At 40.4% G+C, this 16,271-nt stretch overlaps 1 long non-coding RNA gene across 1 annotated transcript in view; it reads right to left on the reverse strand.

Moving 5' to 3' along the window:
* The window catches only part of LOC125461992 (uncharacterized), a 119,574-nt gene that overhangs the window by 3,241 nt on the left and 100,062 nt on the right, over nt 1-16,271 (reverse strand). The window contains exons 3-5 of the long non-coding RNA XR_007249580.2: nt 8,434-8,569; nt 7,728-7,846; nt 3,540-3,628 (exon numbers count right to left, since the gene is read on the reverse strand). This is a non-coding gene — a long non-coding RNA (uncharacterized LOC125461992). The remainder of the gene's footprint in view (nt 1-3,539; nt 3,629-7,727; nt 7,847-8,433; nt 8,570-16,271) is intronic.

Raw genomic sequence — 16,271 nt, forward strand, 5'->3', positions numbered from 1 at the left:
TGTTTCTAAAATGTATCTTTTTGGAAATGGCCTGCAGCAGTCCTTTCAAGGATCACCTGTGAACTTGGTTTTCCTGAAGGCTATCTCAGGATAAACTGATCTTACAATGGAGGCTTCAGTCCAGTAGGGGTTTATTTGCTTCAAGTAAGAAAACTACACACCACAATTTAGCTTTAACAATGGGCATGACCCTCTTACTGGCAGCATTAAAAACCGAAGTGCTCCATTTATTATTTTTAAAACAGGTGCTGGGGTGGCCAAATTCCACATGTCCGGATTTCACCATTAAAATTTCCAAATATCTGAATCTGAGTCAATGACAGTCTTGGGGTCAGTATTACTCTGAGCCATTGTAATGGTCAAAGAATTGTTTGGACTATACAATATAGACAATGAGAAGAGAAAGTTTTAGAAAAGGATATGAAGGGCATTACAGCATTTAAAAGACATTTGGATAAGTACAAGAATATGAAAGGTTTGGAGAAATAGGGTCTAAATACAAGGCTAGTCAGACTAGTTTAGTTTGGACACGTTTGGCGTGGACGAGTTGAATTGAAGGGTTTGTTTCCATGTTTATGACTCCATAATGGATATTATTCCTCCATGCCGATTTTTAAAACTACAGTTTGAGTCAACAGGCCTTGTATCACTTCAATTTATGTAAATCTGCACATTATGCATATACCTTTCCACATAACTCCATCACCATCACCTGCTTTCATCAGGTGACTTCATTATTTTATTGAAAGCAATATGTTTGTAAACAGCAATGTATTTCAGATATGGATATTGTTCAAACATTGATAAATGACACCTTTTCTTTAGCAGTTTCTGTAGTAATCTGAATCTTTCAATGTGTTACTACTTCACCTCACCCTCCAAGCTATGTGTATATGATGGTTAGCATACTCCCTGCAGTGCGCCACCTTAAGTGTACTCCTGAAATAACATGCCAGTGCAGCCCCAAACAAGTGCCAAACTGCAGAGGTGGAGTGTTTTGCGTGGAATTAAACCATCTTTCCTCTTAGCCTAATGTAAGAGTTTGATTGGAATTGTTTTGAAAGAAAGCAGGCTTATTCTTCCCTGAGCCCTGGTGAATATTCAACCTACATCATTTAAAGCTAACTGTCATTATTTCATTGCTGTTGTGGAGATTTGCTTGTGTCTTGTGTTTCTTACATTACAGCTGTAACTACTTTGAAAGCGCTTCAATGACTATAAGGTTCTTTAGGACATTGTGAAAGGCACTGTATGAATACAGATTGTTTACTTTTTTTAACATCTGTGTACCACCTTTTGCATAAAAATGCTTGGAAAGCATTATTTCAAATGCCTAAGTTACTTATTGACCTAGAAAGGTAATTTTTTCAAATATACCCTTAATTTTTGGACTGAGTGGTCAATTCTCTGAGGTGATGCACTGATGACTATTGTCAACTGCTACTAGCATTCTGTTAATATGTATAGTTTTTCAGCAGAAGGTAAAACATGTATTGATGTTTACATGGCCACTTATAACATTTTGCAGTTTTAATCTTAGTAATTATAAAGAAATGGCACACATTTCAGAAGAAACTATTAACTCACAACCTTTGGTAAGAACTTTACAGGGTACTGCACAGAAAAGTGTTAATGAATGACAGAGAAGCAAGAATTTATGGGATCATATAATGTTGCTTATAATTACTGCAGTCGACAAATCCGTGTCCTGAGGGCAGCTGAGAATTTGTTGTTATTGTTTTTGTTCCTTTCTTCCATTCTGTGATTAGTATCTCACAAAGTTTTTTAAAAATGTCCTATTAGAGTTCTCCCTCCTAAAATATTGAATTATAACTGTTTTTAAATTGGTTCAATATTGAGCTGCAAATTTCCCAATTTTCATTGATGAAACAGCCAAGGCTGGAGTCAAAAATATTGCAACGTGCTGAAGGACATGACTTTTGCTCATCCTACAGGTATGAAGTCAATAAGCGAACATCTCAAGGAGCTTTGTTCAATTAAATGTGTATTTGGGGAAAAAAATTGAACAAATCCATGTCTGGTTACTGTAGATTCACTACTGGATATAAATCACTGACGCACACAGAATCTTCAGAAGATCCATTGCAGAAGAGTAATAGAGCTGGAAGTCCAACACCTGCAGGGTTGCTAATAATTTACTTATCCGTACTGACTTCTAGGCAAGTTCTTTTCATGATGGATGGGTCAATTAAACATCTGTTAATCAAAACATTATCTCACATAGATGTGAAATAGTTATTCTACACAAGCTGTTCCTGATTCTGATAGTATCTCTTTTTTTCTGCTTTACCAAGAGATCGCATCTAAAACATTTAAAAGCAACTTTTTAACCCCTGAGGGAAGGAATCGCTAGACCGCACAGTTGTTACCCTTCCCCCCCCCCAACCTTGCCGTAACCTCAGGCTTATGATCTCACATGTACACTATAGGCCCTAATAATAAAGAAACATCTGCAAAAGTTACAAGGACTTTACCAGAGTTAATTGAGTAAATTGAAGCAAGCTGGGTTACAGGGTGATCTATGATCCCAGGTTGAGGGCCTAAGAGGGAGACAACAGATTTACTGCAAAGACAGTGGGCGGCCTTTGTTCAGGCTGTGGTTCACGGGAAGTTTGAGGTCATGTAGGAGAGAAATATGCAGAAGAACAAATGCAATAATTTGATTAAAATAGTGGGTAACCGTACCAGCCAATGCCAGGAAAACAGGTGTAATTTATTTGCTTTAAATAGAAAACAGTTTTTTTCTAACTTCCCTAATAACCCGCCCTTTAATCAGAATGTGTAGATTGTGGAGAAATCTTTGTTATTTATTTATCTTTAACCTTATTTTTGATAGTGCCAAACATTTTCTGTATTCCTCATAAATAACAACATTGAAGCTTTTAAAACACCTCTAATGAACATTGACTTGGCATGCAGTACTTAATAAAAACAGTCTAACCTCGTTTTCTGCATGACAGGCTACCAGTGCAGAATGTGCCCTACAAGTAAATGATTAAGAGGCAAAAAATCTTTTCTGGCCTGCTATTAAACACTTCAAAAGATTTTTGAAGCCTGATAAAATGAAAAGCAAATGTGTTTCACTCACTTTCAAATACCACAAATGTTTTAGCAGGTGCAAGCAATGAAATCCTGTGCAGTGACAGCTCTTTAGAGTCTGCAAAGTGCAGCAAACTAAATTAGGAGGAAAGCTCAACTTTTTATATGAAAGCAGATCGTATTAAAAGCTTTCCTCTTTCCACCTCTTCTGATACTTAACCTACCTGCGACTAAACCAGCAACAAAACAACAGACGGCACACTAGTGTTGGTTTGTGAGTTATGTAACCAGTCTGAATGCAGGGCAGCTGGGTGAAAACTGTGATTACCTTCTCTACACTCAGAAGGAAATAGACAGGCATCACAGGGTGAGCGTCCGCTATTTCACAGGTGAAGTGACTGCTGATGTTTAGTGCAGATGTGTTGGTATTATCCTCCCTTTTTTGTCTTAAAATTCTGTCAAAATCAACAAAGACTTACCCATGTTTTAGCATCAAACTGCAAGACTCCCCTGGCTCCATTTTGACTGCAGAGAAAGGAAATCAAAGACAGCAAATTCCCCAATGAATCTGTGAAAAACGTCGAAGAGAAAAAATGATAAAGCCTAATTATTTTTTATTGCTTTCGCTTTGAATTACTATAAACGTCCACTAAAGGCCATATATTTGAGTTGTTTAAAAGGGAGTGGGAGAAATTAATTGAACTAAACATTAGACAAGCATATGTTTTTATAATCAGAAATGCAAAAGTACTGCATGGAGTGAAGCTCATTACTCTTTAAGTTCCCAGTTCTTGGTTTTAATTATTTCCAATTACCGTGGGAATGGATATCTGTTGGTATAAGTTTCTGATCTCTGTTTTCATGTTCTCTTTCAAACAACCTTTAACCTCTCTAATGAAGAAACTTTACCATGCTATGGCATTTAGAGCAGTATTTTTAAAGTGCATTGACAGAATTCAATTTACAATGCTGTTGGTAACATTTGTTATGTTTAGACCCCACTTACAGTACTAAGGGTAACAATGTCATATGCTCATAATAAGACTGGAGTTTTCATTGAGGCTAAATGCACATCTCAAATTCCAGTTAGTTTAACATTTCACTGAAAATCTTTGTGAACTGCTTGATGAACCCAGGGTGCCCCCAAAACTGTACGCGTTCAATGTCATTGCAGAGTTCATACACAACAATGTTTGTATTAGTACAACATATGTTGCATATTTGATTGAACCAATATTCCTCTCCTTCAATCTGCAGTGTCTTGAAATTAAAACTCCTTTCCTATTCATTCTAACTCATCCATTACTGAGATTCCAAGGCTGTGGAACTGCACACAATCTTCCCTTCCTTTTGCAGTACTCGACTTGTAAAACCAACCAGTTCTTGAATTAAATTACTCCTTTTTCCTCATTTAGCTTAAGTTTTGCCCCAACAGCGTCACTTTTGATATTCTTCGCAAAATAGTTAAGTCATCCCTTTACTCCACTACAGATTCAAACAAGAATTCTTAATAAATCTGATAAATCATCCAAATCCGCAATGAAATTGTTTATGGCTTTTTTGAATTGAAACCGAAGTCAGAGCACGAACAGGATTGTTAATGTTTGCTTCCCTCGGTCATCAGCAACTGGATTGAATGTTGCCACTAGGACCACCAGGCATCAGATATACATTCTATCCCCTGGATTGTTAGTTTATTATGGCCTGAATCCATTCATCCCTTACCTTGATTAGTTTGGCAGGGAACCTGAGTTCATGATTATATTTATGATGTGCTTAATCCCAGCCACAGAAAAGTAACAACTTTAGTTGACCCCAAGAACACCTAGAGTGAATACTGCTGCAATGCACTAACAAATAACATAATAGATCTTGTTTTCTTCATAGGTCGTGTTGATAGTCACGATGATTAGAAATTACTGTAACAAGATATCCCTTGCAGTCGCATTGTACTGTCCCTAGCTGCATGTTTAACATCGTTTACCCTTACGTAAGGCCAAAAGGCCAAGTTCAATCAACCCACCCCTTGGGATGACCATGCTCTATGCACATTTTTTTCCCCATTAATAGTGCAGTGAACAGGGACGTTATTTACGTCCAGCAGGTTACTAAATACCTTTGGAGGCCTGTGTTTTCCCATAAACTTTACTGACATCGCACAGGCTTGTGAAGGAAGCATGTTTGACATAATCAAATCTGCACGATGCATTTTAAGGAAATAGTTTTATTCTAGACTGTATCAGTCCAGGCAACAAACCAATATATATGAAATAAATGCAAAACACTAATTCTTTGGAATCATTCTGGGGTCAGTTTATCGGTCCTGTAGATGTGCGCTGAGTTGTTCTTATTAACAGGCTTGTAATTATTCAGCACCAGACAATTTTACTGTAAATGAATTCAGTCAATTCAGAAAGCAAGAAATTCGCTATAAATATTTGAACTGTCAAATAATTATTATGTAACTGATTGCACTTTACAGAATAGCTATCAATCTAAAATAAATCCTAACAAAAGTAAAGATTAAGAACATCTATTGTTTTTATTTTTGAGGGTGGTCACATTGTTTTCATTGATTAAGTGTCTGTATTTTGTTCGTGTCAAATGAGTTGCATTGGGCTGAGGCTTATATCTTTGGCTAACTTGAGTTGGATCTAGTCTTTGGAGGGATTTCTGCCATGAGGCCTCAGCAGATTTCTCACATATGATGAGCGACCTTGCCCCATTATCTTTGTACCACATCTCTGTGGTGACCCTCACATTCAAGCCCAGGCCTGACTTACCACATGCAAAACCCAGAGCAACTCACCATGCAGTGGGCAACGGCCAAAAGGTAGGATTCTTGGCACCCGTGCCATTTTTAGAAGGCTAACATGTGCCCAATTAGCACCAGCATTCTGAATCTGCCCTGCTCATGGGTAGGCAGCAGAATGATTCTCTGACAGGAACCTGGTTGTCCAGGTTCAGGGGGTGGTGGAAAAGAGAGCAGTCCTCTTTCTGGAGGATTTGCAAAGGTGGCCACACTGTTAGACTCTGGCAGCATGGGTCAGGGTCTTCTCCACTGTGTAGAAGATCTGCCAGCTATGCCAGAAGAAGGCCAATGACTTTCTTTTCCAAGCCAGGTTAAGTGCCATGCTCTTCTCTCTGCCACATCTCAGCCACCCTAAAACTGTACCCACCTCCCGTCAAGGCTCATGCTCTACCTATCCCACCATTGACTGCAACGTCTTCCCTCACTCACCGTCACCCATCCCAACTGCATTCCCAACCCAACACCACTAACATTGCATGGTCTCTGTGGAGTCTACCTGGGACACCTCACTGACTTTAACCCACCTGCATCAACACTAACAGCAGTCCCCCCACTTTCACGTCACCTCAATTCTACCCTTTCCCTCATTACAGGGGAAAACATCCCATTTCAGGTGAGAGAGAGCCTGCTCCAATAGAGTGGTGTCCAACATTATCTTCCTGACCCACTCTGAGGAGAAAAACCTGGTTTTCACAAGACAAGACCAAAACCACCTCTGCTGGAATATCAAGACAACCATGTCCTGCCAACTAGGTAAGTCTCACACTTCATTCCACTGCAGCTGTCATAGTAACCCCACTTTAGGTGTAATTCTTTGCTAAACATCACCACTCCTCTTCTCTTCTTTCTTTCACAGATATCGCCATCATTTCCACCATCTCCTGCAGTTAAATTGCTAGCTCTGTCAGAGGCTACTTTCTTGACCACCCAGGACAAATGGACGGAGGCCTCAATGTAAGCAGCTTGCCTCCTGCACCCCGCACCAGCTCAAATGCTGACAGCTCAGTGGGAACTTTAGGCACAATCTGGTGGGCACCTCACTGCAACAGCTCTGTAGCTGGTTCAGGAAGAAATGCCCCAGGATGAGGGCATTGTCAGAGACCAGGCTTCTAATCAGCCCCAGGCAGGAGAGGCTTCTGTGGCATCAGCAAACAGGGACTTTGTCCACATGTGCAGGGAGGAGCAGAAGCAAGAGACAGGAATGTAGGGGTCAATGGCTTTCCTTTCCCAGAAGTTGCACTCCATCACCCAACCCATTGATCCTCAGGACCTAAAGCATGGTCAGTGGGGGGAAGGCACCTGGCATTCACTCTAAGTGCCCCTTCCGCACGAGGAAACAGGGTGGTGCCAGGATGCAACCACACACAGCCACCTCCGATGCCTCCCATTCAGGGTTCCCTGGAGGCAGCCAGGCCTTTCACCTCCATCCTGCCTACCCCACCCTACCCTTGGAAGATCTTGCCGAGGAGTGACCACTGACCTCTGGCAAGATGGCCCTCAGTGTGTCTGGTCCTTTCAGATATAAGCAAACCCCAGGTTTACCAGGCCAAACCTCCTGGGTCAATAGCTTCCACTGCTGAGCAGGTTCCAGCTGCCATACCAGGGCCATTTCTAGACCCAAATTACCATGCACATTACACTAGAACAAGCCACCACTCAGTGGGTACCTGCCAAATAACTGGCATCCCTTCCACCCATGCCACCTTTGGAAGGGCACTACGCACCCTGAAAACTGCTCAATGTCATGAGAGGGGGATGAGGAAGAATACTTATTGAGGGTACTTTCAGAGTATGGGTGACAATGTACTGTACGTGATTTGGCACTGTTTTATAAATGTCACAGCTTTGATCTTACATCCGGTTGTTGATTTCTCTGTGTAGCACGAATATTATTGTTCCAGTGTGAGGCATAACCTCATAGCCACACAGGATCGATCATGGATTGATGTCTGCATTGAGAGTCTGCTGTCATGACTGGAAACAAGATGAACAAAGTGTAAATAGCGCAACGAGTCCTATTTGGCACCATTGGCCCTGATCTTACAACATCCCTATTCTTTCCCAGGCTCAGGGTTCAAAAGTGTTGGTGTGAATCGGGTGGTCAGTGACATCATTGAATCCCTACAGTGTGGAAGCAGGCCCCTTTGGCCCAACAAGTCCACACTGAACCTTGGAGCATCCCAACCAGACTCATCCCCCTATAACCCACCTAATCTACACCTCCTTGAACACTATGGAGAACTTAGCATGGCCAATTCACCTAACCTGCGCATCTTGAGGCTGTGGGAGAAAACCGGAGCACCCGGAGGAAACCCATACAGACATGGGAGGAATGTGCAAACTCCACACAGCCAGTCACCCGAGGCTGGAATTGAACCTGTGTCTCTGGTGCTGTGTAGCTGCTGTGCTAATCACTGTCCCACTGTGCTGGCCTTGGGGACAGGAAAGTGTAGAGCACACAGGGAGCCAGTGCATTTGGGTGGTCAAGGATTAGGGACCCTACAGGCTGAGTCGAGTGCATGGGCTCATGTGTAATGTTGCTTACTTTTAAACACACTCACTTCAGTGGTTTGAGATACTCATCCTGCCCGCACAGTAATTTTCTTCCTCTCTTGTGGCACAGTGGCAGTGGTTTTACCTCTGATCCAGGAACCGAGGTTGAAGTCCCATCTGCTCCATAGATGTGTCATAATTTCCCTGAACAAATTGATGAAAAATGTCTGTATGATGCTCCTGATATCAAAATGGTTCTTGTTCAATCTCTCATTGAATCATACAGCTCAGAAACAGACTCTTCTATGCTGAACATAATCCCAAACTAAACTGGTCCCACCTGCCTGCTCCTGGCCCATATCCCTCCAGACCTTTCTTATTCATGTACTTATCCAAATGTCTTTTAAACGCTATAATTGTACCCACATCCATCACTTCCTAAGGAAGCTCATTCCACACACGAACCACCCTCTGTGTAAAATATTTCCCTCTTTTGTCTTTCTTAAATCTTTCTCCTCTCACCTTAAAAATGTGCCCTCTAGTCTTGAAATGCCCCATCCTAGGGAAAAGACAACTACCATTAACTCTATCTATACATCTCATTATTATATAAACTTCTATCAGTTCGCCTCTCATCCTCCTGTGCTCCAGCCAAAAGAATCCTAGACTATCCAGATTTTCCTTTATAACTCCAACCTTCCACACCTGACAACATCCTGGTAAATCTCATCTGAAGCCTCTCCAGTTTGATAATATCATCGCTATACCTGGGTGACCACAACTGGACACAGTATTCCAGAAGAGTCCTCACCAATGTTTCATTTGATTCTGCTACAAATGGACGTACATGGAATAGTGTAGGTTAGATGGGCTTGAGATCGGTATGACAGGTCGGCACAACATCGAGGGCCGAAGGGCCTGCACTGTGCTGTAATGTTCTATATAATGTTCTATGTAAATCCCAACGTAGCCCAAGCTGCTCAGATTCCTGTCAGATTCTACCTATTATTTCTTTAACAATGGCCAATCCTATTGCAACCCTTTCAAATTTCCCCAAATGTTCCTCATTATAATACAGCAAAGCAGAGAAACATCCACAGTGTACACAGTCCAACCTAATCCAGATCAAACCTAATTAAGTTTCAAGTGGTTTTGATTAAATAGATTATTTTGCATTCTGAGGAATTAAATAACAATAATGTTACCTATATAAACCTGCAAGTTTCTTTGTAGATACTGACATTGAAGTGCCCAAGCTATCTCAAGCCTCATACTCCATGTAGGAGGCTGCTTCTACAAAAGTTTGAGTAGACTGGGACTATGTTCATTGAAATTTAGAAGAATATGGGGAGGTGATCTTATAGAAACATGTAACATTATGAAGGGAATAGATAAAATAGATGCAGGGAAATTGTTTCCACTGGTAACTGAAACTAGAACTAGGGACAATAGTCTCAAAATAAGGAGGAACAGATTTAGTATTGAGTTGAGGTGGAACTTCTTCACGCAAAGGGATTTTAATCTGTGGAATTTGCTGCCTAGTGAGACAAGTAAAGCTACCTCATTGAATGTTTTTGACGTAAAGAAAGATAAATTTTTGAACAGTGAGGAGTGAAAGGTGAGCGAATGGACCTGAGTTCACAAAAAGATCAGCTATGACCTTATCGAATGGCAGAGCAGGCTTGACAGTTTAGATGGTTTACTTCTGCTCCTACTTCTTATTTCTTATGCTCTTCTCGTTTCATATCGCTCCCTCGTCTGCCATTACTTCATTCTCATTTGCCCCTGCTTCAGACCTGGCTAAATGCCCTTTCCCTCTTATATCTCCACCTCCATCTCAACAGTTGAAGGATTGCTGTGAAAAACCTTGTAAACCTTGTCGAAAAGAAATACCAATTTGCCATTTTTCATATTTTAGCATTTTGTTTTAACAGATTTATATTTGGCCAATCCCTCAACCAACATCGCTAAAAATTTGATTAGCTGGCCGTTTGCTGTAAGGAGGTTGACTGCTGCATGTCCCAGAGTTTCAAAGTGAACCACACTTTGTAGGTCCTTCATTGGCTGTAAAACGTTTTCTGACATCCTGAGAAAATGAAAGGCACAATGAAAGTTTAAGTTCTTTCTTTTCATTACAAGAACGATATCAATTTTGGTGAATTCCTTCAGGACTGTGTCTAATTGCATCTCACTTTCAATCAATGCTGCACTCAAAAGGATTATACGAGCGAGCAGTTTAGCAAACTCCCCTTTCAACTTTTGGGTGTGGGTGCCAATCCACTCTTGAATTATGACTGAAAGCTTCCTCTCTCTGGTGGATATGGAGAGTGTTTCTGAAATGATTTTGGGCAATTTCTGCATTCCACTCATCAGAAGCACCTTGATAGGTCATGTATAATTTAGTTGGTCTTGAGTATGGGATCTTTCTTCACAGAATTAAGTGGACGTTCCACTGTCCCCACTGTGTACCTTTTCATATTTCCCAGGTGCACATCTGAGAGTTTTGAATTAAACTTTTGGTTGACATAACTTACTCCAGCTCAGCACATCTTTCACAATCCCTGCTCCCTTGACAATTACTCCATCTCTCTGGCCACTCCCTCATACTGAATCAGATTGTTTGCAATTTTTCTGCTCAGTTTAACCTTCAGTTTATTTTCAGATCCAATATCCACTCTGTAGTAGATCTCCTCCAATTGTTTCTATAACATGAGCTGCTTAGCCCTGTATCATTGAATGAAACTTTTTTTATTTGTCATTACCACCCCTGGAATTGATTATTTCTGTATTGTCCGTGTTGGCTTGCTGTTCTTCATGAATTTCACATTCCCCAAACCATATTGTTCCATGTTCTTTCCACTGTAGTTCTTCATGCCCATCACCCCCTTCTGCTGGCTTACATTAACCCCTATCTCCTGATCTAAATCTGCTTTGGTCCTGCTGTACCAAAACTGGCAATTTTCCCAGCGAGCCATCGTCTCTGGAGGGAACTGTAGCCTCCAGCTCTCCTACTTCCACCTCTCCTTGCAGGCTGAAGCCACAGTATCTGTTTCCTATTCTCTGAAATGTTCTCAATAAACCTTTCTGCTTCTGTACATTGGCAGAGACAGCAATGTTTTGACAATCCTTTCATAGAACTTCAAAAAAAAGTTTTTAGAACAAAATGTATTCACAAAACTTTTAAAAGTACAATGGTGATAAGTAGCTAATACATTAACAAGCGAATTGATATTGTTTTCACATAAACAGAAAATTCTGTGAAATTTCTATGAAGATTCTACAAAATTCATCACCAATTATGGCCATTACTAAACACCTCCAGCTCTCTTTATTGAGAAGTCACTGGTCCTTTCTTGGCTGTACCATACACAGGGGGAATTTTTTTTAAAATTAGAAACAGATGAAAGCAGTCAGTTAGATCCCATAAAGGCTACAAAAACAGTTGCATTTTACTTAGAATCCTGTAGTGCTGAGCTTTTGCTTGGCACAGCAGTTTAGGATTTCATAAGGTGCTAAGGAGCTATGCTGTTTAAGAAGGTGACACATTTATGTAGGGAATGGTGTCCAAATTTCATCAAGTTGTACTTCAGAATAATCCATTATTAAGGATGACAAGTTGTATGTACTGTTTGAATTAAATGAATGTGATGATAACCCATGCTCTGCATGTACATTCATAGTTTAATGAATTATATGTAACCTTGTTTGTCACAGCCTAGCCTTTAATAAAATGAAGGGACAAGTAATGAAAAAGGACTAGAATTAATGAAAGTGATGGTTACGTTCCCCAGTCCTGGTATCATATAACTCGTACATACTCCTCCAGAGTAATCATAACTGCTGTAGCCCTCAAAAATATCTGAAGTCAGAAGCTAAATAGATTCCTTCTTTAAAATTCTCCTCTTCAACCCAGCCATTTGTTATCCCTGCTGCTTTTGTGCAGATGTGCCCTGTGCCATTAAGTAGTCCCTTATCTTCAGTGACCATCTCAGTCGTACCCTCTGTGTAAACACAGAACAGCACTAAAACTTTAAAAAAGCTTTTTCTTTCCCCAGCCTTGCCCATCTAAAGCTGAGCGCAACTGCTGAGATCACCCCCACTGCTGACCACCGCCCCCCCGCCTCCATGCACGCCTCACAACATTTCCCCTACCGTCCTCAACCTGGGGATTCCAGCAAAGATCCTAGGCCTGAGTTGGGTGTCACCGTCTTTGCCTGTATCACTGCCAACCAGCAGAGTGCCAGCTTCTGTCTGGGGAAAAAAATACAACTTTTGCCTTTTGAGTCCTTGAGCCCAGGAAAGGACCACTGGCTGATCAGCAGGCCTTTCTCAAAAAATTTTGCGGGGCTCCCTGACTAAGTAATTAATATGATGCGTTGCCAGGATGCAAGAACATTGATTTGAAGGACACCTTAGCCAATGCTGTAGTAGTTCAGGATCAGCATATGCATCACATGGAGTTAACCCCTTTCTGTACCATAACCCAGAATAGTCATTCCTCCAGAGTCAACAATAATACACGGAAAGCAACTGATTAGGTGCACCCACTCCCATTTATACAGCCCTATTATATATGTTACCAAACAACTTGTTGGCCAAGTTTGAGGACTCTTTTTGCTTACTGCAGTAATTTACTGGATTGAGCCTGTGATAGTATTATAAAAGGTGAAGGGTTTGAGCCATAGGACGCAATGATTCTGGATTTTCAAGGAGACCAGTTTTGAGAGATGAACTTTAGGGCAGCCAGCGCCTGAATCTGGGAATCCTGACCCAATTGGCTCAAGTTTCTAGTTTTCACTGAGGCTTGTTGAGGATGCAGGCCAGTTCAAGTCCACGCACTGGAAATTCAAGTCATGAGATCATATACTGTACTCCTGACCTTGCCATCTCTACAGTGGGGACAGGCTTGTCCTAGTCCTTGGCAACTTTCATGGAATTAAGGTATCATGATCCATGGCACTTCAGATGTGTCAAGAACCATAGCCTGGATGATGAAATCTTCAGAGAGATAGATAGCACAAAAATGTGATTGACTCATGCTCCCCTTGCCAAGTCATGCCCTGTAACCACTCCCTGTGGTCCCTTGGCAATCCTTGACATGTACATGACATTCACCCACAATACACTTCATAGAAGCAATGAACCCTATAGTGACAATTATGTGTATAAAATATTCACTTTTTAATATATTAATTAATCATTGATAACTTTCCAACTCCTGCTATTTAATGGTTTGAGAATCAAAATACCAGCCATGTTCTGTAATTTCTGGATTGACATTCGGCTGGGTACTCACACATCTGGGCAGAATGACACTGTCTCAGTGGCTGCATTCCCACCTCTAAGCCACAAACGTTGTGTTTAGACCCCACCTCACACAACTCCAGGTAGATGAGCCCTGAATGCTGAATCAATGTCCACTGGAGTCTTGGTTACAACCTGCCTAAGAAACAGTAGAAACTGTGTGCAAAACGAAAGGAATGGATTCAGTTTTTCATCACTAGTAGGATACTCAAGAATCTAATGTGTAAGACTTTCAGTAAGGAATTGCCATTGGGTCGAACATAATGGACACAATGTATAATGATGACTTAAACTGAAACTTTAGGATTTGAGATTCCAAAATACAGAGCTGAATTCTTTGTGTCATGATAGCTCCTTATAATCGTCAACCTTTATAATAATTTGCCTCAATAATTACTGAGTAGTTTGGCTAGAAATATATTTATTAAGCTTTTTTGACATTCAAGTCCTAATTTGATGAGATTGATACAACCACAGAGAATGCTGGACAAACTCAGCTGGTTTAGCAGGATTTGTGGAGCGAGAAATAGAGTTAATCTTTTTTAGTCTGGTTTGACTCTTCAGTGCTGAAGAAGGGTCACGGGACTCAAAATGTTAACTCTGTTTTTACTCTCTGCATATGCTGCTAGAACTGATAAGTTTCTCTAACATTTTCTGTGTTTCATTAAATATTTCTAGCACCTTTAGTATTTTATTCTCATTATGATCATTTCAGGCATCTTGATCAGCAATGATTGATAACAATAAGGCTCCCAAATGTCTACAAATTGTGAAAAGAAAGGCCAGATCTATATTGGTGAAATTATAATGAAATGATCGCAAAGATTGTTAGCACCAATCTCTGATCCTTCTTCAAATCTCACCTGAGTATAAGGCTTCAAAAGTAAATAAACTAATATAAAGAAATAGGTTAAAGCTATATTTAATGAACACACACAGAACAAACTAATGAGGACTGTAATGATCACTGGGGTGGCAGACAGTCACTTGAGATGAACCTATGCATCTATGATGCGTCGTGTTCATCATTAATTGTAAAAAGGAAAGAAATGAGAGGTTAAAGTGTAGGTTCTGACAGGAACAATCAAAGAAACTTGGCAATAATTAGCTTCAAATAAGTTGTGTTGTGTTGCTTCTAGTTACAAACTGTCATTACTGACTGTTACTAGTCGAACTGCTGAACTTGATTTTGTGTAAGCAACATAGCTTCAAGAGTGAATATAATGGAGCTGTCTGCATACCAGCAAATTCTAATTGCAAATTAAGGTGTAACTCTTGAACTGTTGTTAGCTTCTTGTTTCATGATGAGGAAGTCCAAACCTAATAAGCAAGTATTATTACTAGGCTTTAGTTTAAAAAAACAAAGCATTTGATTCTGTATAACGCACGGAGAAATCATGGTGGGATCCAGTTAACAGTACCCATTATTTGTGCTCAAAAGCTTTGCTCAAACTGTAGTTAACTTACACAGGATCAAGCTTTCTTGAGATGTGTGCTCGAAGACTTATCTCGTAACTAATATTGAAGATGTTATAAACTCTTCTACCCAGCTTTCTGTGTCTTAAGTGTTGAAATCAATGCCTCATAACTGCAGAGTTCCCTGGCAGTGACTGATCTGTCATTTGCTCAAGTTACACTTCTTCTTGGAATCAAATTTCAGGACCTAAAAATGTGATCATTCAAAGCATGTATTTTCTGGGGCAGCAAACAGTTTCCTAAGCCTAATGGCGCCAGAGAGGGATCTGCAGTCAGTATCTATGAATTTTTGAATATCAGGACAAGTTGTTTAGATGGTTAAATAAAACTGATGAGATACTTGGCTTTGTAAACATTTGCAATTAATGCGTAAACAAGGAAGACTTGACAAACCTTTACAAATTAATAAAATGAGAGGCTGGATGAACACAGCAGGCCAAGCAGCCTTATGCTCCTGAGATGCTGCTTGGCCTGCTGTGTTCATCCAGCCTCACATTTTATTATCTTGGAATTCTCCAGCATCTGCAGTTCCCGTTATCTCTGAAACCTTTACAAATCATTGGTTAGGCCTCAGTTGTAATATTAGATTTAGTTCTTACATTTATTGGACTCACAACCAGGTGGATCTCATTGATTATAGGATCCTTGATTGGAGTTGTTAACCCTGGGCCAATCAGGGAGCCCTGGCTGACACATATAAACAGAAGATTCAGCAGGCCTCCTGATTCTAGATACTGGCTTTGAGCTGGCTGGTCACAGCCCATGTAAATAAAGGGCAACTTGGTGACAGAATATTAGCTATTGTGCTGTTATTTCAGTTCTAGTCGCTATGTTTTAGGAAGGATGTCAAGGCCTCTAAAAGACTACTGAAGTTTACCAGAATGATGTTGGAGATTAAAGATTTCATTAACATTGATAGATCACTAAAGGTGGGATTATTAGCTTTTTGCAAGTAGATTGATAAACCGTGATCATGTGTTTCAAAGAGTTGGCAAAAGAACAAGGAGAGAATTGAGGACAAATGTTTTAACAGGGATTTTGAGATCTTAAATACACTAACTGAAAGAACAGTGGAATTTGATTCTAAAGAAGTTTTTAAATGCAATCAGACATGGACATGAGGAGG

This window comes from Stegostoma tigrinum, chromosome 20 (genome assembly GCF_030684315.1).
Source record: "Stegostoma tigrinum isolate sSteTig4 chromosome 20, sSteTig4.hap1, whole genome shotgun sequence".
NCBI lineage: Eukaryota > Metazoa > Chordata > Chondrichthyes > Orectolobiformes > Stegostomatidae > Stegostoma > Stegostoma tigrinum.